This window comes from Sus scrofa, chromosome 18 (assembly GCF_054392235.1).
Source record: "Sus scrofa isolate SSC_HxYL_T2T_F1_AM1 chromosome 18, Sscrofa_HxYL_maternal_Yorkshire_Landrace_v2.0, whole genome shotgun sequence".
Lineage (NCBI taxonomy): Eukaryota > Metazoa > Chordata > Mammalia > Artiodactyla > Suidae > Sus > Sus scrofa.
In genome coordinates, this window is record NC_139400.1 from 52,476,242 (window position 1) to 52,498,963 (window position 22,722).

The following is a 22,722-nucleotide window of genomic DNA, read 5'->3' on the forward strand; positions in this document are numbered from 1 at the left end:
AAAAGACTTTTTAAACAAATGATCTTAGCCAGCATTTTTACCTGATACGTACCTGAAAATCTCTTCCACGCATCGAGTAAGTCATATAGCCAGAACCAAAACTTTTATGCTAAAATTTTAATAAATTACTTTTTCCTTAGTAAGATGAATTAGTCTCAAAATTATTGATTAGAAGGCTGCGTAAGTCAAAAAGCAGTGGTTAATGTGAAATTAATATTTTAAATATGGAATCCATTAATGTAAAAGATTGACTTTACTAAGCTTTTCTTAAATACTCTTAAATACTCTAAAAATTCAATTTGTCTAGAGGATGTTAACATGAATAATTTAAAATTCATTTTCCAGCTGCAAGGGAAAGAATATCAACTTTGAGGATTCAAAGGGTTAGTTATTTTTAACAATTTTTTTGACAGATGATGAATGGATGGTTATTGATGACAGATAAATAGATGGATAGATTGTTGCTATAGTATAGTAAGATACACTTTAGACATTGATCTTACCATAAACAAAAGTAAGCCTAAGTTTCAAAGTCAGAGGATTCTTGGGTCAGAAAGTTCATCAACTTGGAGTTCCCGTCACGGTGCAGTGGAAGCAAATCCGACGAGGAACCATGAGGTTGTGGGTTTGATCCCTGGCCTTAGTGGGTTGAGGATCCAGCGATGCCGTGAGCTGTGGTGTAGGTCGCAGATGCGGCTCGAATCCCACGCTGCTGTGGCTCTGGCGTAGACCAGCAGCTGCAGCTCCGATTAGACTCCTAGCCTGGGAACCCTGGGTGTGGCCCTAAAAGGACAAAAGACAAAGTTCGTCAACTAGATACAACCAGTCAAGTAACAGAAATCGGTTGAGATGCCTACAGCACCCATGCTACCAAGACCACCATGGGACTGAATCCTGGAGAGAAGATGCTGCTGCATTTGAGGACCTAATAAGATGTCTCATTAAAGGACTGGATCATTGCATGAACTCCCCAAATAGAAAAGCCAGATTCTTCTTGGATTCCGTTTAGGAGGCCCAGCTACCCCGGTATGTTAACAGGCTCCATCAGACCCTACCTCTGATTTGGCTGATCTGGATGGTTGACTTCTCCCTCCTTGGTTGTTCCCAGAGTGTTCTCCTGTGCACGGCCCATGCCGAGTTCTCAGTTGAGGAGGACAAGCTTTTCAGATAGAACCGACCATTCTCTATAGTCATGCATATCCGACCGTTCTCTATAGTCATGCATATCTGACCGTTCTCTATAGTCATGCATATCCGACTGTTCTCTATAGTCATGCATATCGGAATGGGAGGCTTCCCTCCAAATCAACATTTTTTTTTGACCTTGGGAAAGTTATTTATTTATTTTTTTAATGATTTTGTTGTTGTTGTTGTTGTTGTTGTTGTTGCTATTTCTTGGGCCGCTCCTGTGGCATATGGAGATTCCCAGGCTAGGGGTCGAATCGGAGCTGTAGCCACTGGCCTACGCCAGAGCCACAGCAACGCGAGATCCGAGCCGTGTCTGCAACCTACACCACAGCTCACGGCAATGCCGGATCGTTAACCCACTGAGCAAGGGCAGGGACCGAACCCGCAACCTCATGGTTCCTAGTCGGATTCGTTAACCACTGCACCACGACGGGAACTCCTTAATGATTTTTATTTTTTCCATTATAGCTAGTTTACAGTGTTCAGTCAATTCTCTACGCTACAGCAAAGTGACCCAGTCACACACACACATACACATTCTTTTTCCCACATTATCCCCCATCGTGTTCCATCCTAAGTGACTCGATATAGTTCCCAGTGCTATACAGCAGGACAAATCAGCTCTTAAGTTTCACGTGTGGGAACTCTATGTGAGGGCAGGCTTGAAAGCTTCAGTTACGACTGCTTCACTCCTTCAAAATGAAGGATTCGCTACCTTATTTTTGGGGTTTCCCTGCTCGTCTCTGGAGGCTTCCCAGAGATGCCCTCATTCTAATCCCCAGAACCTGTGAACAGGTTGCGTACATGGCCGAAGGGACTTTGTGGATGTGACTGAGGTCACAGATCTCGAGATAATCTTAAAATTGTCCTAGATTCCAAGTGGATTCAATCTAATCAAATGAGTGCAGTGGTCCCCCCTTTATCCATGGGGGATACAGTCTAAATTCCCCAGTGGATGCCTGGAACTGCAGATAATACTGTACTTCATACACACTGTTTCTTCCTCTACATACAAAGCTTAATGTATAGATCAGGCACTGCAGCGACGAACAATAACTAATAATAAAATAGAATGATCATAACAATACACTGAAATAAAAGTTACAGAAATGTGATCTCTCTCTCAAAATGTACAAATTTAATGCCTTTTCCACTTGAACTAAGCACTGGCCATGACTGTGGGCATAACTTTTGCAGTATGAGATTCGAGAGAAAAATCAGCCTAAATTTCTTTGTCCTTCGTCAGAATTTCACAAACACAAGTTTCGTTCTTGCCACAGATCCTGGCAATCTCAGCTTACAATTTTTTCCCTTCCTTATTAAGTCAAAAAAATTCACCTTTTGACTTAAAGGAAGCACGTGATGGCCTCTCTTGGGCACACCCGAGTCGCCAGCATCCCTAGTCTTGCACCTCGGGGCCTTGATTCAATAAACCAAGGGGGCCTTGCACACAAGCACTGCGAGACTTCGACAGTCAATCTGATAACCGCGGCAGTGGATCTGATAACGGAGCGTTTCTAAGCCACGCTCAGGACAAGCTGGACAAAGGGATGATTCACATCCTGAGCAAGACAGTGGGACAGCTCAAGATTACATCATGCTACTCGGAACAGTGTGCAATTCAAAACTTATGGACTGTTTATTTCTGGAATTTTCCACTTAATATTTCTCACTGGGACTGACCTTGGGTAACGAACCATGGAAAGTGGGACTATAGATAACGGGGGGTGGGGTGGGGGGGGGTGGCTAGTGTAGTTAAATAAAGACTCTTTCCCACCTCTGGTGAGAGAAATCCAATGGAACTAGAGGCAGGAGAGATTCAAAATGAGATGGGGATTTGACCCACTGCTGCGGACCCTGAAGATGAGAGGCCAGGAGAGGGCAAATCCAGGCGGCCTCCAGAAGCTGAAGAGTGACCATGACCAACAGCTAGCAAGGTAATGGGGACCTCGGTCCTACGATAATACATCTTATGAATTCTTTTTTTTTTTTTTCCTTCTGTGACTGTTGTGGTACCTGGCACCATTTTTTTGTTTGTTCGTTTATTTGTTTTGTTAGCTTCTCAATCACCTGGAAAGAAAACATTCTAGAATAACATTAAAAACAGCTCTGATCAAGTACGGTTGTCATTACTACACAACACAAAGCAAGTACGAGATAGTTTATATTCACAGAGGTACAAAACAATACTGTCCTACATCTATAATACAAGAGGGCATAACTAAAAAGGCATGATTTGAGACTTGATTCTCTTTTTCCAGCAGCGGGCCTAAACGATGGTTATGACACAGCTCTGGTTCAGCAATGCACCATCTTTCTTCCTTTCTTTCTTTCTTTCTTTCTTTCTTTCTTTCTTTCTTTCTTTCTTTCTTTCTTTCTTTCTTTATTTATTTATTTATTGTCTTTTAACAGCCAACACCATAGCCACAGCAATAATGGATCCAAGCCATAACTGCAAGGGAGGCTGCAGCTTGCAGCAACCCTGGATCCTTAATCCATATCACGAGACCAGTTAAGGTCAAACCCCGCATCCTTACAGAGGCAATGGCTGGTTCTTAACCTGTTGAACCACAGCAGGAACTCCAAAATGCACCTTCTCTGATAGAATATCCTTTCTTGAATGGCATAGCTCTAGCTACTCACTGCCCTTGATGAATATCAGATGAAAACCATTAGAAAAAATAAATAAACAAAAAAAACACACCACCTTGGATTCAAACAAAGATGACTGAAGACGGGCAAGCAAGACTCAACTTAACTAGTATTTGACCGCTCTGAATGCTAAGAGCTCCACGGAAGAAAGGAGATGCCGAGCAGCCCTTCAAAGCTTTGAGCCACAACCCAAACACAGCACCATTTCAAACGGAAGCAGTAGCCAAACACTGTTCATTTGGATGTGTTCAAGGATGCCGACATCAATATTTCATCACCTGCTCACTCATCCAGGAAGAAGGAGAGATTAGTTACTGTACTTTGTGTTCAACTCAGTTACCATGCTACAAAAATAGCAAGCTGCCATAATAAAAAAAATAAGGCTTCTTTATTCTCACCAGTTATTTTCTGTTCTTTACCACCAAGCCTGTAAATGCTATCACCATGTTCAAAGAACACAAGGGAAAAAGGAATGTCTGACGTCTTAGCTGGGCTCAATCCATTGTTCAGGATTCCTCTGCAGTGTTATTTCCCGCATAATTCCCTTATGAATTCTGCCAACACCTACATGAACAAGGAAATGGACTCAAGAGCCTGGAGAAGGAGCGCATCCCTGTGGACACCTTGTTTTTGGCCTGATGAGACCCACTTTAGACGTATGACCCACAGAACCATGAAGCAGTGTATCTGTGTTGCTTGAAGTCAGTAGATTTATGGTAATTTGTTACAGCAGCAGGCAGAAACTAACACAGCCTCCTGTCTTCTTGTCTCTCATCACATGAAAATGAGATGATATTTCATCATGATGACATTTCATCACTAACACAATACTATATGCTTTACTCTGTACCCACTCGACTCAGGTATTCTAGCACCTTCATGGATTCTTGTAACGCTGTAAGAAGGCCCCACTACAGAGGTGAACACAGGGCTGAGCAGAGCCATTTCAGGTCTGCTCTAAGTTCCATTTGGGGAGTTCCTGTTGTGATGCAGCGGAAATGAATCCAACTAGGAAACATGAGGTTGAGGGTTCGATCTCTGGTCTCGCTCAGTGGGTTAAGGATCTGGCACTTTCGTGAGCTGTGGTGTAGGCTGGCAGCGGTAGCTCTGATGCAGCCCCTAGCCTTGCAACCTCCATATGCCAGGAGTACAGCCCTAAAAATAAAAAAATAAAGACAAAACAGAGGCCATGAAACCAGAGATCTCATAAGGATAACTCTGAAGGGGAAAAAAGCTAAGAGATTCTGAAAGCACAGTGTAAGAACCCAGATCCAGTTACACATGAAAGAAGAAACTTCTAGACTTTTTAATTATCTAACTTAAAAAAAGCAAAAAGAAACTTTTAAGTTTGCTTGTGTTCCCTTCCACGACAAGAAGCTTGGCTGATAAAAGCATCGGTGTCCCTGGGTTGCTAGGGGTTACTCAATAAATGGATCTCGATGATGCAGGTACAATGCCTGGAACATAATGGGCCTCAAATGACTAGTTTTCTTTATTTTTTCAGTCCTTCTTCACAAAGAAAATCTCATGCTTTAGATGTGTCCTCCTGCCTCCAATCTCAAACTCGTGGGACTCTGAAAAGAGACACATAAGCCACGGAAAGTCCTACACAGGATGATCGCACTGATGAACGGGCTCATGAATTACCTTTCCCATTGAGACTATTCGAGACCGAAACTTGGGAGGTACTCTGGCTCCCCAAGTGTATAGTGACTTTCAGGCGCTGTGATCTGAATGTGGAGAAAACCTTTTGGACTAGGCATCCTTTCACTGGTACCCCTTACATTACACATCAAAGGATCGTCACTCCATTAGTCTGCACCTTAAACACAAAACCCCAAACCCCCAAATCTCTTAACGATGACCGAACAAGATTTTCCCTGTGTTTCTCTGCTCTGCTTGCAGAATCTATTTGTTTTCTGGTCTATGTCACATTACATATGTGATGACCAAGACCATGAGAGAAGAAACCATATCTGTACTTTCCCCATCAAGGACGAGCTACTTTTAAAAAGCAACATTAAGTGTTTTCACTTGACAAAAGCTTGAGATTAGGCTATTCCTTTTTGGCAAGTGTTTAGATGGACAAATGAACATGCATGATTTGGAGACACACGGGTATCTTCTTAATTATGCCACGTGTCTGGATTTGACTTCAACAAGTTCTATGCTTTGAACGGCTTGTCTCTTGACAAATATTTAGTTTGTGGGATCGGATGCAATAACATCTCTTAAGGTTTTAGAGCTTGTCTTCCCTGCCGGCATGCGAAAGAAATATTAACAGTCTCTGATCTTACACTCTGTATACAGAAGGCTCTTGATAAAATCCTCAGGACCCGAGCTGAAGAGGATTCTGGGTGAATTCAGTTCCCCCTGGGGGCCCATCCTCGTCCCTTATTCAGGGCAGGGTGCTCTTTCTTCTGGCAAGCTCAGCCAGAGGGCTCTGGACTGGATAATGCTGTATGTTCTTCCATGATGCACATACTCTGTGGAAGGATATCCCCATGGAATAACCAAGCCCAATTAACAGACTGTTCTTCTTATAGACGTGTGAAATTCCCTGGGTGCTCCTAAGGGCTTTTTGGTTTCTGGGAGTGTTGCAGAAAGAATGTAGCAGGAAGCATAGAAGGTGCTGTCAGATCCCATTATTTCCTGTGAAAGAGCAATGCATATGTAAGCAGTAGCAGGGCTCCAGGATCAACAGTCAGAAGGGGGAACCAAACCGGCGGTTCATTACGTTCAGCACCTTTCATCTTGATTGACACACCTGGTAAACAGTCGTTTTTAATAAGAGAAAAGTGGGTTTGTATCCATTTGAGAAACGGATTGGCCGAGGTACAGAGCTCTGGAAGTTGTTTCTGCCTGAGGTTAGGAATTACAGAAAGTCCCTCATAAGGATTCCACAGAGCCTGGGAACAAGATACATTTGTCATGGAATGATTGGTCTTTCGTGAAAATATTCACTAATTATGCAGAAGCCATTATAAAGTGGGGAGAGGTATAAGTTACTTAAATGAGCCATCAGAGGAACAACTGGAGAAAATATGAACAATGCGGGGAGCGGGGGACTAATATTTACAGTATCTAAATTAATTAAAGGAAGGGCAAACTCTGAGATCACACAGAACAAATGTTTTATTAGGGATGCAGATAAAAGAAACACTGGCATGACAAGGTGTGATGGTTAATTTTATGCATCAATTTGAGTAAGCCATTGGATGCCTAGATTAAACATTGTCTCTGGCTGTGTGTAAGGGTGTTTGCAAATGAGATTAGCATTTGAATTGGTGAACTCAGTGAAGACTGCCCTCCCCACTGGGCCTCACTCAATCTGTTGGGGGTCTGAACAGAACAAAAGGAGGAGGAGGGAGAACTGTGCCCCTTTTCTTCCTGCCTTACTGCTTGAACTGGAGCATCTCACAGCATCTTCTCCTGCCTTCAGACTAGGAATTTTACCATCAGCTCTCCTCGCTCCCAGGCCTCAGACTGAATTAGTCACCAGCTTTTGTGGATCTCCAACTTGCAGAGGGCAGACTGTGGGGTTTCTCAGCCTCCATAATTGTGTGATCCAATTCCTCATAATAAATCATCATATATATATATATATATATACACGCACACATGTGTGTGTAAATATATATTCATATTCACCTTCAATAGGCTGTATGTATAGCCTATTGGTTCCATTTCTCTGGAGAACCCTGACTAATACAGAAAGCATATTAAAATCTTGCTTTTGAAGATTCATTGTTCCCTAGATTTGCTCTGGTAACAAAAATTGGAAAGAAATATGTCAGATCTTAAGACAAAGGAAAAGTTTTATTAGTATCGCCAGCAGTCAAAAAGCAGCCAAGAAAGCACACTAGAACCAGGTTCAAGAGCTCAGAGAGGTGGACAGAGGAGACTCTGTGAGATTCCTTGCAGCATCACTCCAGACCATGGGCTTCAGCTGGAAATCTGGGAGCACTAGGTTCATCAAGAAGATCAAAAACAAGTACCAAAGGGATGCGCAGGTTCTTATTCCTGCCAGATAACCATGGAATAAGGGCAAGGAGAGCACCAGGCAGGCCAACTCTGCCAACAGTGGCCAGAGGGAAGGGAGAGAGGCATTTCTGGATCAAAGGAATCAAGCAGACCCCGACGAAAAAAGACAGAACTGCAGTGACAGCTCTACAGAGAACGTGAACCAGAAAACCAGTGACCCTGGGTTGGTCTTTTTCAGTTCCTCTTTGATACATTGTCAGCTACCTTCCTTTTTAAAGAGAAAGACAATAATATAACACCTATAAAACAGTTATATTTATTTTTTAACAAAAATTCTTGTATTTAGACATTTGTTTAAAAAAAGTCAGAAACCACTACTCACTAATGAAGTTGCTTAAAATAATTATCAAAACATTACTTCAGCAAGTTCCTCTTATGGTTCAGTGGCAATGAACCCGACTAGTATCCAGGAGGACTCAGGTTCCATCCCTGGCCTCGCTCAGTAGGTTAAGGATCCGGCGTTGCCATGAGTTGTGGTCTAGGTTGCAGATGTGGCTTGGATCTTGCATTGCTGTAGCTGTGGCATAGGCCTGCAGCTGCAGCTCCAATTTGACCCCTAGCCTGAGAACTTCCATATGCTGCAGGTGTGGCCATAAAAGCAAAAAAAGAAAAAAAAAATTTTAGAGAGGTATAAAATGGAATTGTTAAACTCTCAAACACAAAGCACACTGTATACAAATAACAAAGACAAAGCACACTGTACACAAATAATTTAGAAGAAACAACTTGATTAGATGATACACTTGAAGGGAGTTAATGTGAGAATGCTCTTTCCAGATTCTTCTATAATAGAAATATCCGTGTAGTGCCTTTATCCACAGCATTGCCACATATTTTAAATTAGGTACTTTTAAAAAACAATAGTGCTGAACATACAACACACAGACTCCTTAGAATAGGTGTGAAAAAAAGGAAACTGAAATGAGGAGAACAGGGAAAATCTCATATTCTGCTCCATGCGAGATAAATTTCTTCTTATAGCCATTAAAATTACCTATGAAAGTCAAGCCGTAACTTGAGTTCCTTTTCCTCACAATATCCTAACAATCACTAGGACTTCCATTTCCATCAAATATAATTGATTATTATTTAATTCTGAGTCACACTGGGCTAGGCATTATTTCAAACAAGGCAAATAGGCACAGTTCATACATTTTATTTATTTATTTTTCTCAGGCTGCACCCATGGCATATGGAGGTTCCCAGGCTAGGGAATGAATCAGAGCTGTAGCCACTGGCCTACACCACAGCTCAAGACAAGGCCAGATCCTTAACCCACTGAGCAAGCCCAGGGATCGAACCTGCGTCCTCGTGGATGCTAGTCAGATTCATTTCCGTTGAGCCACGATGGGAGCGCCAACAGTCCAGAAATTTTAGAAGCTTATAGGTTAATATGGGTAGTGGTCAACACATATGCATGTAAAAAACCTAGAAGCATAAAACACACCTACTGGGACGTATCTAAGGAACATTTGTATATACTAAATTGTTTCTAGCGCTTTTAGCACAATACATGTAAAAGATTTTTTAAAAATCTCCTTAGCCACCTGGTTGGCCAAGACACAGATGCTCCTCAGAAGCCTACAGCTTAGGTTTGAGGGAAAGAAGGAAAAGGCTTCAGCTTGGGTGGGTTGGGAGATGGGAACAGAGTTCACACAAAGCTGAGTCTCCAAAGAGCAAAGGGTTCTTCTCTTCAAAGATACTCAGCTGAAATTATATGGTTTCAGAATAATCGACTGGACTGAGTAGGGATTACAGACCAAACAAGATCAGCCAGGAGTCAATAATTACTGCAGCTGGGTTATGGCTCCAAGGGGGTTTTTACACTATTTCCTCTACTTCTGCATATGTTTGAAATTTTCTAAAATGAAAAGTTTTTTTGTTTTTTTTAAGAACCAGAGGATTAAAAGAAAAACGATAAATTGCGGAAAGAAAACTGAAACAAGGCCAACAAAAGATGAGAATCCAAAATGTTCCATAAATGAGTAACAGAAAGACAAATCAATTGAAAAATGGACAAGAGCCATAAATAGGTGCTTTATGAAAGGAGGCAAGAGATGTCCAAAAAAAAAAAAAAAAAAAATCAAAAGATGTTTGGCTTCATTAAGTAAGCAGGAAAATCCAAATTAAAACCACAATGAGATACTTTTTACAGCGTGATAGGCTTAGGGTATACTGTTACTGCCAACACCTGAGAATCTTATACTGACAAAAGTTTACCTGTCACTCACGCTCACGAGCCACTGTTAGGCTCCACTCATCATAGTTACTCATGTTCCCAAGGTCACACAGCACCACCTGCTGAATGTTGGGGGTCTCCTTTCCAGAGGGAAGAGAGCCAGGGAGGTATTTGCATCGGCAATTAATTGCCCCAGCCTGGAAGCAGCATATATCTTTTCATAATTCCTAGTCACTACAAGTCACATAAATTCAACCACAAGGGGTCAGGAAGTGTAAGTCCTCCTTCCGTGTGCACGGTAAGGGGGATAACTGGAAATGTGGTCACAGCAGCATGACCAGCAAACAAACAAACAAAAATCCAGCTAGAAGTAGCTCTCACACCCACAAATAATAAAACAGATAATACTCGGAATACTTGTTTATGAGATACCATGCAGTACAGAAGATGAATGAGCAAAAGATACACACATTTATCTGGCTGAATTTCAAAGACATCATATCTTGAGTAAAAAATAACTGTCAAGAATTGTGGTGTTTTGACAAGGGCTTAAAACAATCAAAAACAGGAATTCCCATTGTGGCACAGTGGAAACGAATGTGACTAGGAACCATGAGGTTGAGGGTTCGATCCCTGGCCTTGCTCAGGGGGTTAAGGGTCTGGTGTTGAAGTGAGTGTGGTGTAGGTCACAGTTATGGCTCAGATCTGGCGTTGCTTGTGGCTGTGGCGTAGGCTGGCAGCAACAGCTCCCATTAGAACCCTAGCCTGGGAACTTCCATATGCAGCAGGTGCACCCCTAAAAAAGACAGAAGACAAAACAAAACAAAAATAATATATCGTTTTAGGGATATAAATATACAAATAAATAAACACATCTTAATGTGACACAAAATTCAAGATAGATGTTACCTCCGAGTAGATTGGGGGAGAAAGGGACTGAAAAGGTGCCAGTAATTTTTTTATAATAAACTTATTATTGTATTAATAATGGAGCTTTAAATATGTGTATATTGTATTATTCTTTAACTTGTACATATACATTATATATACTCTTATTTATTACTGAATGCAAAAAAAAACCCAGTGAAATACCTATATTGTGAAGAAAAACCAATCAACAGAAACAACAAAATGACACAAATAGTAGAATTAATAGTCAAAGAAGGTAGAGGAAAGCAAGAACACAAAGGGAAAACTTTTAAATATTAAAAAGACCCCAAATCAAATTTCTAGAAATGAAAACTGTAACTGATATGAAAAATCCACTGAATGGGATTAACAAGCTAGACATAACAGAAGAAAAGCTTAGTGCACTTGAACATATAGCAATAGAAACTGCAAAAAATGAAACACCAAGAAAAAACGACCAAAAAAATGAATGGGGCATCAATCTGTAATCAACATCAAGTGGCCGAATATATATATTTTGTGTACATACACAAAATTGGAGTTTCAGGAGTTCCCATCGTGGCACAGTGGTTAATGAATCCGACTAGGAACCAAGAGGTTGTGGGTTTGATCCCTGGCCTTGCTCAGTGGGTTAAGGATCTGGCATGGCTGTGAGCTATGGTATGGGTCGCAGACGCGGCTCAGATCCTGCACTGTTGCTGTTGTGGCTGTGGTGTAGGCCGGTGGCTACAGCTCCAATTAGATCCCTAGCCTGGGAACCTCCATATGCCCGGGGAGCGGCTCAAGAAAAGCCAAAAAGACAAAAAAGAAAAAAAAAAAATGGAGTTTCAGGAGGATAATGGAGAGGGGTGACAGAAAATATTTTAATTAAAAAATGCCCAAAATGTGTCCCAATAAAAAGGAAACTATAAACATATACATTCAAGAAGTTCAAAGACCAACAAACAAATTTATTTTTAATGATAAAAACTACAACACAGCACATCATAATCAGCTGCTAGAAACCAGTAAAAAAGAATCTTAAAAGAAGCTGGGTTGACAGCAATCCCACTCTTGGGCATATATCAGGACAAAACTTTCCTTGAAAAAGATACATGCATCTGTATGTTCATTGCAGCACTATTCACAACAGCCAAGATGTGGAAACAACATAAATGTCCATCGACAGATGAATGGATTAAGAAGATGTGGTATATATGCACAATGGAATACTACTCAGCCATCAAAAGCACAAAATAATGTCATTTGGATGGATGGAACTAGAGACTCTCAAAGTAAGGGAAGTAAGTCAGAAAGAGAAAGAGAGGAGTTCCCATTGTGGCCCAATGGAAGCTAATCCGACTAGGAACCATGAGGTTTCAGGTTCGATACCTGGCCTCACTCAGTGGATTAGGGATTCAGCGTTGTCGTGAGCTGTGGTGTAGCCCGCAGATGTGGCTCAGATCCTGCATTGCTATGGCTATGGTGCAGGCCGGCAGCTGTAGCTCTAATTCGACCCCTAGACTGGGAACCTCCAGATGCCGCAGGTGTGGCTCTAAAAAGCAAAAAAAAAAAAAAAAGAAAGAAAGAAAGAAAGAAAGAGAAAGACAAATGCCATGTGATATCACTTATATCTGGAATCTAATATATGGCACAAATGAATGTTTCCACAGAAAAGAAATTCATGCACTTGGAAAACAGATTTGTGGTCCCCAAGGGGGAGGGGGAGGGATGGACTGGGAGTCTGGGGTTAATAAATGCAAACTATTGCATTTGGAGTGGACAAGCAATGATCCTGCTGTGTAGCACAGGGAACTATATCTAGTCACTTATGATAGAACATGATGGAAGATAATGTGAGAAAAAGAATGTATATATATATGTGTGTGACTGGGTCACTTTGCTATAAGTAGAAATTGACAGAACACCTTAAACCAGCTATAATGGAAAAAATAAAAATCATTTAAAAAAGAAGCTGGGTTGAGAAGGGGAAGGGAGAGACAGTTTACAAACAGAAAAATAAAGATAAGAATTACAGTAGATCTCTTGTAAAAAAACAACAAAAAATAAAACAAAAACAAGCCAGAAGATGGGAGTAAAACCTTTAAACTAGTAGGAAAAAAATATTGATAGCTTAGGATTCTTTACCCAATAAAAAAATATCTTTCAAAAATGGAGAATACAGACTTTCTGATGCATGGGGAAGCTAAACAAAGACTTCACTAGCATATCAGCACTACCAGAAACATTGAAAAGAAAGTCCTTTAGGAGAAGAAGCATGTTATGAAACAGAACTAAAAAATGTACTTCTACACAACCCATGAGTCAAAGAGAAAGTCACTTGGGAAATTAGAAATTACTTTGAACTCAACGCAAATGAAAACAAGATATGTCAAACTCTATGTTATGTTGCTAAAGTAATATTGTAAAGGAAAATCACTCCGGTTTCTCTTCTACTCCACTACAACCCTCCACTCAATAGAATTCACTTTTCATCACCAAACAGGTTTTTTTTTTTTTAGCCACACAAAGCAATTCTCAGATACCAGTTGGGTGTCCCGCAATTTAACTCAATTCTGACACTATCTACCTGGCGATAGCATCAGACCTTACAGGTTATTAGCTCAGTCCCACACACTGTCCCCATTTTAGACTCCAATTTTAAGTCCAGGTTGTCCCCTGTGCTTCTGACAGATCAGCTCTAAGGGGGCGGTTCCCATGACTTCCACCTGGGATTTGAGTATTTATTGGCACAGCTCAGAGAATGCAGGAAAACAATTTGCTTACTAGATTACTGGTTTATTACAAAGGATATACCCCAGAAGCAGCCATATGGAAGCGATGCACAGGGCAAGGTGTGCGGAAGGGGTCGTGGGGTTTCCATGCCATGCCAGACCTGCCACATCCCCCACCTGGAAGTTCGCTGAATCTCATACTTTAGGGATTTTTAAGGAGGCTTCACTGCCTGAGCATGACGGATCGCATCGCTGGCTCTTGCTAATTAATTCAGTTCTCCAGCCCTTCTCTCCTCCCTGGAGGTCAGGAGATGGGGCTGCAAACGCAACCCTCTATCACAGGGGTTTTCCCCTTGGCAACCAGGCCCCCACCCCATCTTTAGCAGCTCTTTAAAATCACCCCATTAACACAAACGCAGGCCTGACTGAAAAGGATTTGTTCTGAATAACAAAAGGTACTTTATCACTCTGATCACTTAGGCCATTCTAGAAGTTTTAGAAGCTCTGACCTGGAACGGAGACAGACCAAATATATATTCCTAATGACAAATCTCAATATCGCACATGTTTAGACAGAATTTAGAGCATTAAGTCCTTACATTAGAAAAAAGTCAGAGTTCCCTCTGTGGCTCGGGGAAAGGAACCCGACTAGTATCCATAAGGACATGGGCTCCATCCCTGGCTTTGTTCAGTGGGTTAAGGATCTGGCATTGCCATGAGCTTCAGTGTAGGACAGATGTGGCTCAGATCCCATGTGACTGTGGCTGTGGCACAGGCCGGCAGCTGTAGCTCCAATTTGACCCCTAGCCTGGGAAATGCCCTATGCTGTGGGTGTGGCCCTGACCCTGAAAAGCAAAAAAAAAAAAAAAAAAAAAAAAAAAAAGGAAGCAAAAAGCCACCAGTGACCTAAAGAAAAAACAAATTAAAGTAAGGAGAGGAAAGGAAATAATACAGATAACAGAGGAAATAAAAGACAGACAATTAAATAGGAAATAAAAAATAGAGAATATCAATGGAATTAAATGCTGGTTATCTGACACCAATAAGAGTGATCAAATTTTAGGAAGACTGATCAAAGCAAGAAAAGAGAGAAGATACAAACTACCAATTATAGTGATGAGACAGGGGACAGCACTACAGATGCTGCAGACTCTAAAAAGAAACTATTACGAACAAGTTTTTGCCAATATATTTGTCAGCTTAGATGAAACAAATTCTCTGAAAAAAACAATCTCCCAAAGATCACTCAAGATGAAAGAGAGAATCTGAAAAGCTTTTAGTCTGCTCAGGCGACCGTAACAAAATACCACAGTCTGGGTGCTTCCAGATTGAAAACAACTGAAATTTGTTTTCACGCGGTTCTGGAGACTGGAAGTTGAAGATCAAGGTGCCAGCAGGTCAGTGTCTGCTGAGTTCTCACTCCTCGAGGTGCAGATGGCCACCTTCCTGCTACGTCCTCACATGGCAGGCAGATATCTTGCTCTCTTCCTCTTCTTATAAAATCACAGTCCTCTCAGATTAAGGTCTCGTCCTTTATTGTTATTATTATTATTATTATCATCATCATTAGCCTGCTCACAGCATATGCAAGTTCCCAGGCCAGGGAGAGAACCCAAGCTACAGCAGTAACTAGAGCCACAGCAGTGACAACACTGGATCCTTAACCTGCTGTACCACCAAGGAACTCCAGGGCCCCACCCTTACGGCCTCATTTAATCTTAATAACCTCCTAAAGACCCTATTTCCAGTATAGACACAGTGGGGATTAGGCTTCAATATATGAATTTTGGGGGACAAAATTCAGTCCATAGTATTTTTCCACTGGTCCCCCAAATTCATATCATTATCACATACAAAATATTCATTCCATCCTAACAGCCCCCAAAGTCTTAACTCATTCCAGTATCAACTCTAAACTTTTTACTTCTCTAGAATAAACGCCTAGAAGTTCTATTGCTGAGCTATGGGGTAACTGCATGTTTAATTAGAAACTGCCAGATTCCCAGGGTGGCTGTATCATTTTACATTTCCACCAGCAACGTCTGAGGGATCCAATTTCCCAGCATCCATGCCAACATTTGTTATTAGTGGTACTTCTTTTATTTTAGACATTCTAATAGATGTGTACTGACATCTTCTGCGGGGGGTTGTATTTTCCTAATGGCTAGTGGTATTGAACGACTTTCATGAGCTATTTGCCAACCATATATTTGGTGAAATATCTGTTCAACTCCTTTGCCCATTTTCTTTTTTTCTTTTTAGGGCCACACGCACGGCATATGGAGGTTCCGAGGCTAGGGGTCGAGTGGGAGCTGTAACTGCCAGCCTATGCCACATCCACAGCAACGCACCGCTGGATCCTTAACCCTCTGAGCTAGGCCAGGGATGGAACCTGCGTGCTCATGGATACTAGTCAGGTTCATTTTTGTTGAGCCCCGACAGGACCTCTGCCCATTTTCTAAATAATTGTTTATTTTCTCACTGTTGAGTTCAGAGAGCTCTTGTATACTCTACTTTTGAGTCTTTTATAAGATACGGAATTTGGAAATATTTTCTCCAAGTCAGAGGCCTGTCTTTTCATCCTCTTAAAAGGGTCTTTTACTGAGCCAATGTTTCAAAATTTCAATTATCAGTTTTTAAATTTGAATTCAATTACAATTTGGGTAAAAAGGTCAGTCTCACTATGCAAATTACAGGTACCCACATGGAGCTCGTGGTTATCTATTGAATGGCACAACTTAGAGGAAGGGTGGAATTTGGTTGGGCATCATTCCAGGTAAGGGACCAATATAAATAGGACCAGAGCATGATGGGGCAAGGGAAGTTAGAGACAAACAGACAGACCTAATTGGGTAAAGTCTGAGATTCAGGATGAGCAAAGGGACTCCAAATGGAAAGGTCAATTGGGTCCAGACTGTGAAAGATGCTGAATACCAAGAAGACAGTTGAAGCCTCACCAGGTAGCCTCCGCAGAGCACCAGGGATCTTCTGAACAGGAGAAAGCTGTTATTGCAGGCAGTGTTTTTGGAAGATTCATGGGTAGCAGTGTTCAGAGGACTAGGAAAAGTTGAAACCATGCTCTCCTCTCCTTCCTCCTGCTTCCCTCTCCAAACTCAGTCATGAGAGCCCAGTCAGGGATAATGCCAAAAACATTTAAGTTTTTTTTCCTAATCTTGAGCACCTTGCCTTATCTTGTTAATCACAGATAAAGTACAATGAAGAGGCTTAAGATAATACCTTAAGAAGTGAGAGAGCTTATAGGTATTATTGTAGAGAATATCAGTTTATAGAAAAAAAAGTTTTTACAAAAGAAGAGTGGGGAAACAGAGTTAACGAAAGTAAGAAAAATTCAGTGATAAAGGAGAGGCTCAAGGAAGTAAAGTTTTGCTTAATATTATTATCCAAAGGTTGACAGACATTTATAGACAAAAATAGTTGACAGTTTTTCATAATGATCAAAAATAGGAAAGACTACAGATCTGATATCTGTGACTAAGAGACATCATTTGAATGTGATCAATAAGTCAGAAGATAAAGTGGTCTCAGAGTAGATTTGTTGGCTTAGTCTTATTAAGAGCCCAAGCACCTTCAGTCCTTGCTCTCTGCCACCCTTAGTGCACATGTGATGGTTTTTCCTCATGGCCACAAGATGGCTGTCACAGCACCAGGCATCACATTCTCACATGACACCACCCACATTAGGAATCAAGATGTTGGGATTTGGAGTGGGGATGTCTGCACTTCCCCTCTTTTTTCAGGGGGAAACTATCCCAAGCCTTCCACTAGGATTCTCATTACAATTCACTGACCAGGACTTGATTACATGACCAGGTGTCGAACAGTCACAGGCAAAGGGGAAAGGGGTTGCCAATCACGGCTAAGGTCAAACATGACTCAACTCACAGCACACTGCCATCCTGCCCAAATTAAATTGAGACAGTAAACAGGAAGAGGAATGACCGATGGATAAGCAAGTTACCTTGTCTGTCTCAGAGAAGGACAGAAGAATTGACCAGGGGGAATATGGGGGAATTAGAGAAGCTTTATGGGACAGCAGTCCAATAAATTCCAGAACGTACCACTCATGTCTGCGGTCACCACTGAACGTCTGGCACCAATCGTGCACGTTGTGGGTGCTCAATACACATTCTAGGATAACTGAATGAGGAGGTGACAAACTGAGTAGGATTTAAACATGCAGAAATATTTATGAGGGCTGAGAAATCACACTGATATTAAGAAAGTGGGCTTTCTTTATCAGAGAGCCAAAACACCCGCAATGTTTCTCTTTTAGGGAGGCAAGCTAATCATGATGCCTGGCTCTTCACCACGCCTGGGTGCTGATGGACAGGCTTGTCCAGGCAGAAGACCGTGACCACCAATGAGAAGACGAAAAAGGCAGGGATCTTTGACAGCCCAAAGAATGCCATCAGGGGAACAGCTCATAAATCCTTCCACACCTATTTCTTGAGACCATAAGAAATATGGCACACAATAAATACGGCACATTAGGCACTGTTCTAGGTACTTGCAATACAATAGCAAACACAAACAAACAAACAAACAAAACATTTCCTGCTCCCATGAGCTTATATTGTGGCATAAGAATGGGTGAATTACAGTTAGCAAAGTGAATGAAGTTAGCAGCAACAAGTGCTATGGAAAATAAACAGAAGAGGGTAAAAGGGGTCAGAAATCCTGGGGCGGGCGCTATGGGAGGGTTTAAAGAGGGTGGTCAGAGACATCTCACTGAGAAGAAGGTGACAACTAAGCAAACTCTCCAACGAGGCAAAGGAGGGTAAGAAAACTTGTGGGATGCAGTTCCCGTCGTGGCTCAGTGGTTAACGAATCCGACTAGGCACCTGAGGTTGCTGGTTCAATCCCTGGCCTTGCTCAGTGGGTTAAGGATCCGGCATGGTGGTATAGGTCACAGACGCAGCTCGGATCCTGCGCTGCTGTGGCTCTGGCGTAGGCCGGTGGCTACAGCTCTGATTCAACCCCTAGCCTGGGAACCTCCATATGCTGCAGGAAGCGGCCCTAGAAAAGGAAAAAAAAGAGAGAAAAAAGAAAACTTGTGGGAACACTGTGTCTAAGCTTAGAAACCCCACTTCTCCACGCTACACAGAGACTTTATTATTGGCACCTTCCCTGCCTCCACCCTTCTAGAAACATGGGCCTCCCAAACCTGCCCAAGAGATCTCAGTGTGTCAGGGAAGAGAGCCACTCACTACTTCTCTTGGAAACAAAGTTGAGGACCTCAGTACACAAGTTTTGACTTTTTGCATTGATTGGATTTTGTTATTTCTTCACCATTTCACACATTTGACACTGAAATATAGTGCTTGTATTTAATTAATTAAGGATGAATCCCCTTTAATTTTATTGTGGCTCATTATTATCACCTTAATATGTCTCTTCCAATTAATGTTTCTTTGTGAGAACTATAATGGGGACAATGTCATGAGAAGAAATTAGCCCCTGACACGTAAGCTGGATCAATGCACTGCAGTTGAGATCTGGAAAATTATAAACCCTACGAAAATTTAGAAAACACTTATGAAGTCACCATGATTCTATCCTGATGCTCGCTAAGTGAGACTTTTAAGTTACGAGGGAAAAGAGAACGGTCTTGTTTTGGGGTTCTGCACATTCCAGTGGTGCCAATGACCAGTTGTGTGTGACATTGGAGAAATGCAATGGCTTCAGTTTCCTTTTCTGTAAAATAAAGGGCTGGACTGGGCTGATCTGTGTGATCCCATCCAGCCCCCAGCTCCTTCAACTCTAAATAATTAGTTTTGTCAAGCTACGCACAGACTTGGCTTTCGGCTTCTTTGAAGCAGACATTTATTGTGGCCAAAATTGCATTTTCAAAAGAGTTAAATTCATAACTTAAAACTACCCTGCTTTCCAAACTGTTTGTCTTAAGGTAGTGACCACTAGCAGGTTTTTTTTTTAAATACAAAATACAGATTAAATGTTATCATGACACCCTGAAACTCAGGTTCAATTTCAATGATAGTACATATGTTACAAAATAGAACACATTTTAAATGCACCACCTTTAAAAAAGAACAGGTTTTTACTCTATTTGATATATCTATCAATCCAGAAAGGTTTCTTTTTCTTTTCTTTTCTTCTTTTTTTTCCTGCAGCCTATGGAAGTTCCCAGGCTAGAGGCTGAATCGGAGCTGCAGTTGGCAGCCTACACCACAGCCATGGCAACACTGGATCTGAGCCGCATCTTTGACCTATGTTACAGCTTGAGGCAAACCCCGCTGAACAAGGTCAGGGTTTGAACCTGCATCCTCACAGATACTATGTCAGGTTCTTAACCCACTGAGCCACAAAGGGAACTCCAAAGTTTTGTTTTGTTTCGTTAACACCCACACCCATGGCGTCTGGATGTTCCTGGGGCTGGGGACTGAATAACCCAGAAAGTTTTCAAATTCCACCATTCAAAGCAAGTTCATCTGGAGAAACTCACCCTACCTGAAGAACTAGTAAGCTCATGATTTCGAGATGCCTCAGGGATTTGGGGTTTAACTTTGAGCCTTCCTCAAACAGCTGTGGATCTTGGAAAAACCGTTTAACCTCTTGTGTGCTCAGTTTCCTCCTCTGCAAATTTCAGGAGCTGGGGACCTCAGGTTCCTCTGAGGTCTACATTCTCTGCCTCCGGCCCAGATAAGGAAATCTGCTTGCAGGAGCCATCAGGAGGGAGGCTCTTCTCACCAGCCCTGGGAGGCCTCGCTGGCCCTGCAGCCCAGAGGACAACAAGGCCAGCAAATACCAAAGAGCCACCTATGGACTACACAGGCTTCAACGTGGGCACCCAGATTTTAATTTCCTCTTACAGCACAGTCCCTGGGGTAAACTGTACTTTCCAGTGGAATAATAACCACCGAGGATATTTTGATCGCTCGAGGAGATCTCATTTTGAAATCAGGTTTAAGACACATTTCCCTGGTGGTTTTCATTATCAACAAAATGAAAGCCCCCCAAAGAATGTTTACAAACTAGAGTTTAAATACGTTGGGATATGAAAAAGTGTCTCTCCAAGAGTTAAGCATCTGTAAATATTTAAGACCAGGTGAAATCACAAATATGCCTTCCAATGACCTCTTTTACATTTGAGTAGAAGCCAAAGGAGCCAGCAAAATACCAGGGAACATTATGACACGAAACTGTTAACTCTACGGTCCTATATAAGAACTCAAATTACAACACAGAGTTGGGGGAAAACGCATAAATTGTCCAGATACAAACAAAATCAACTCCGCACTTGAGAAAACGGATCACACAGAGGACGCTGAAGTGTCCCCCTTTCCTCTCGGATACACTTGGATAGTAATGTGTTCACATCAAGACCAGGCTACACAATAAATAAAGCCTCTATGCCTGAATTTTCACGATTTAGCTGCCCCCGCCCCTAGACAACATGCATCACAGCCTCACACTTTACTCTGGTTCTCTCTGCCTGTGGACCAGACATTACGTTAGATGCTTTATTCACATCCTAGTAAGTGTTCTTCTCAGCAGCCCCTAACAGTAGCAATTGTTTGCTCTGTTACAGGGCAGTAGAAACTGAGGTCCCAAGAGATTATGTGTCTGCTACAAACTGCTTTTCCTTCAAATTCCAAAAAACATTAAGGAAGACAGTCCTTGATCACAGCCTTCCTTCCTTCCTTCCTTCAGAAACTCATTCTAGGAGTTCCCGTCGTGGCGCAGTGGTTAACGAATCCGACTAGGAACCATGAGGTTGCGGGTTCGGTCCCTGCCCTTGCTCAGTGGGTTAACGATCTGGCGTTGCCGTGAGCTGTGGTGTAGGTTGCAGACGCGGCTCAGATCCTGCATTGCTGTGGCTCTGGTGTAGGCCGGTGGCTACAGCTCTGATTCGACCCCTAGCCTGGGAACCTCCATATGCCGCGGGAGCGGCCCAAGAAATAGCAACAACAACAACAACAACAACAACAACAACAACAAAAAAGAAACTCATTCTACTTCTAACACACTCTACTCTGTGGAAAGCATCCTATAAAAGCAGCCCACCTCCATCTTTTTCTTTCTTCCTTTCTTTCTCGCTTTCTCTCTTTTTTTTTGCTGTTGTTGTTGCTTTTTAGGGTCACACTTGTGGCACATGAAGGTTCCCAGGCTAGGGGTCCAATTGGAGTTGTAGCTGTGAGCCTATGCCAGAGCCACAGCAACGTGGGACCCGAGCTGTGTCTGCCACCTACACCACAGCTCACGGCGGTGCCAGATCCTTAACCCACTGAGCGAGGCCAGAGATCGAACCCACAACCTCACGGTTCCTAGTCGGATTTGTTTCCGATGAGCCACGACAGGAACCCCTACCTCCATTTTCTTACGCAGTTCGCATTGAAGAACAGAACTCAGAGAAATGATTAGCTCAGTTGTGCCTCTGCCTTCATTATCTGAGTACCCCTGTAGCTCGCCTTTTCTGGGATAAATTATAAAATTTCCTTTCTGTTTCCCTTTGCAACCATTTTTCAAAAGACATCTTCTCTTTTAGGAGTGGAACTGAGAAAGAGAAACAGTATTTTAAGAGAGGGGAGTAAAACAAAAAGATTACCACAGCGTTTTTCCATTAGCACCATGACATTTCTAATAATCTACCCAGAAGGATTTTTTTTTTTTTAGCATCTTCCTAAGTGCCTCTTGAAAACCTCTGTGACATACACGATAGCTACTGACTAATTTGTTCTGGCAGAAAAATGAATTCAGTATTATCGAAAATATGTTTCCTATCACCAGATCTTATTCAGGTCATTGAGTGGCTTTTCACTGGTAGAAGGGAGTAGAATTTACCTTTAATGAAACATTATTGAGAAGAGAGAGAAAAATAACATTTTGACCTACTCCAACATTAGCAAAATGCAAATCATAGTCAATTTTCAAGGAGGTGATATTTCAGTGGCTTGCATTTCTGGGGTTGTGCATTAATCTGAATTTTTTTTTTTAAGCAAGGTGAACGAAAGGGGCAGGAAACAGACTGTGAATAAACAACTGTGAAAAACTAAC

General features: G+C 41.9%; 1 long non-coding RNA gene across 3 annotated transcripts in view; it reads right to left on the reverse strand.

Annotated features, from left to right (window-relative positions):
- The window catches only part of LOC110257511 (uncharacterized), a 49,489-nt gene that overhangs the window by 11,694 nt on the left and 15,073 nt on the right, over nt 1-22,722 (reverse strand). The window contains exon 4 of one of the 3 annotated variants that reach the window (XR_014834058.1): nt 504-783. This is a non-coding gene — a long non-coding RNA (uncharacterized LOC110257511). Of the gene's footprint in view, nt 1-503; nt 784-3,334; nt 6,493-6,607; nt 6,750-22,722 lie in introns of those variants that run through there. The other 2 variants (XR_002340230.2, XR_014834060.1) reach the window with 2 other exon arrangements.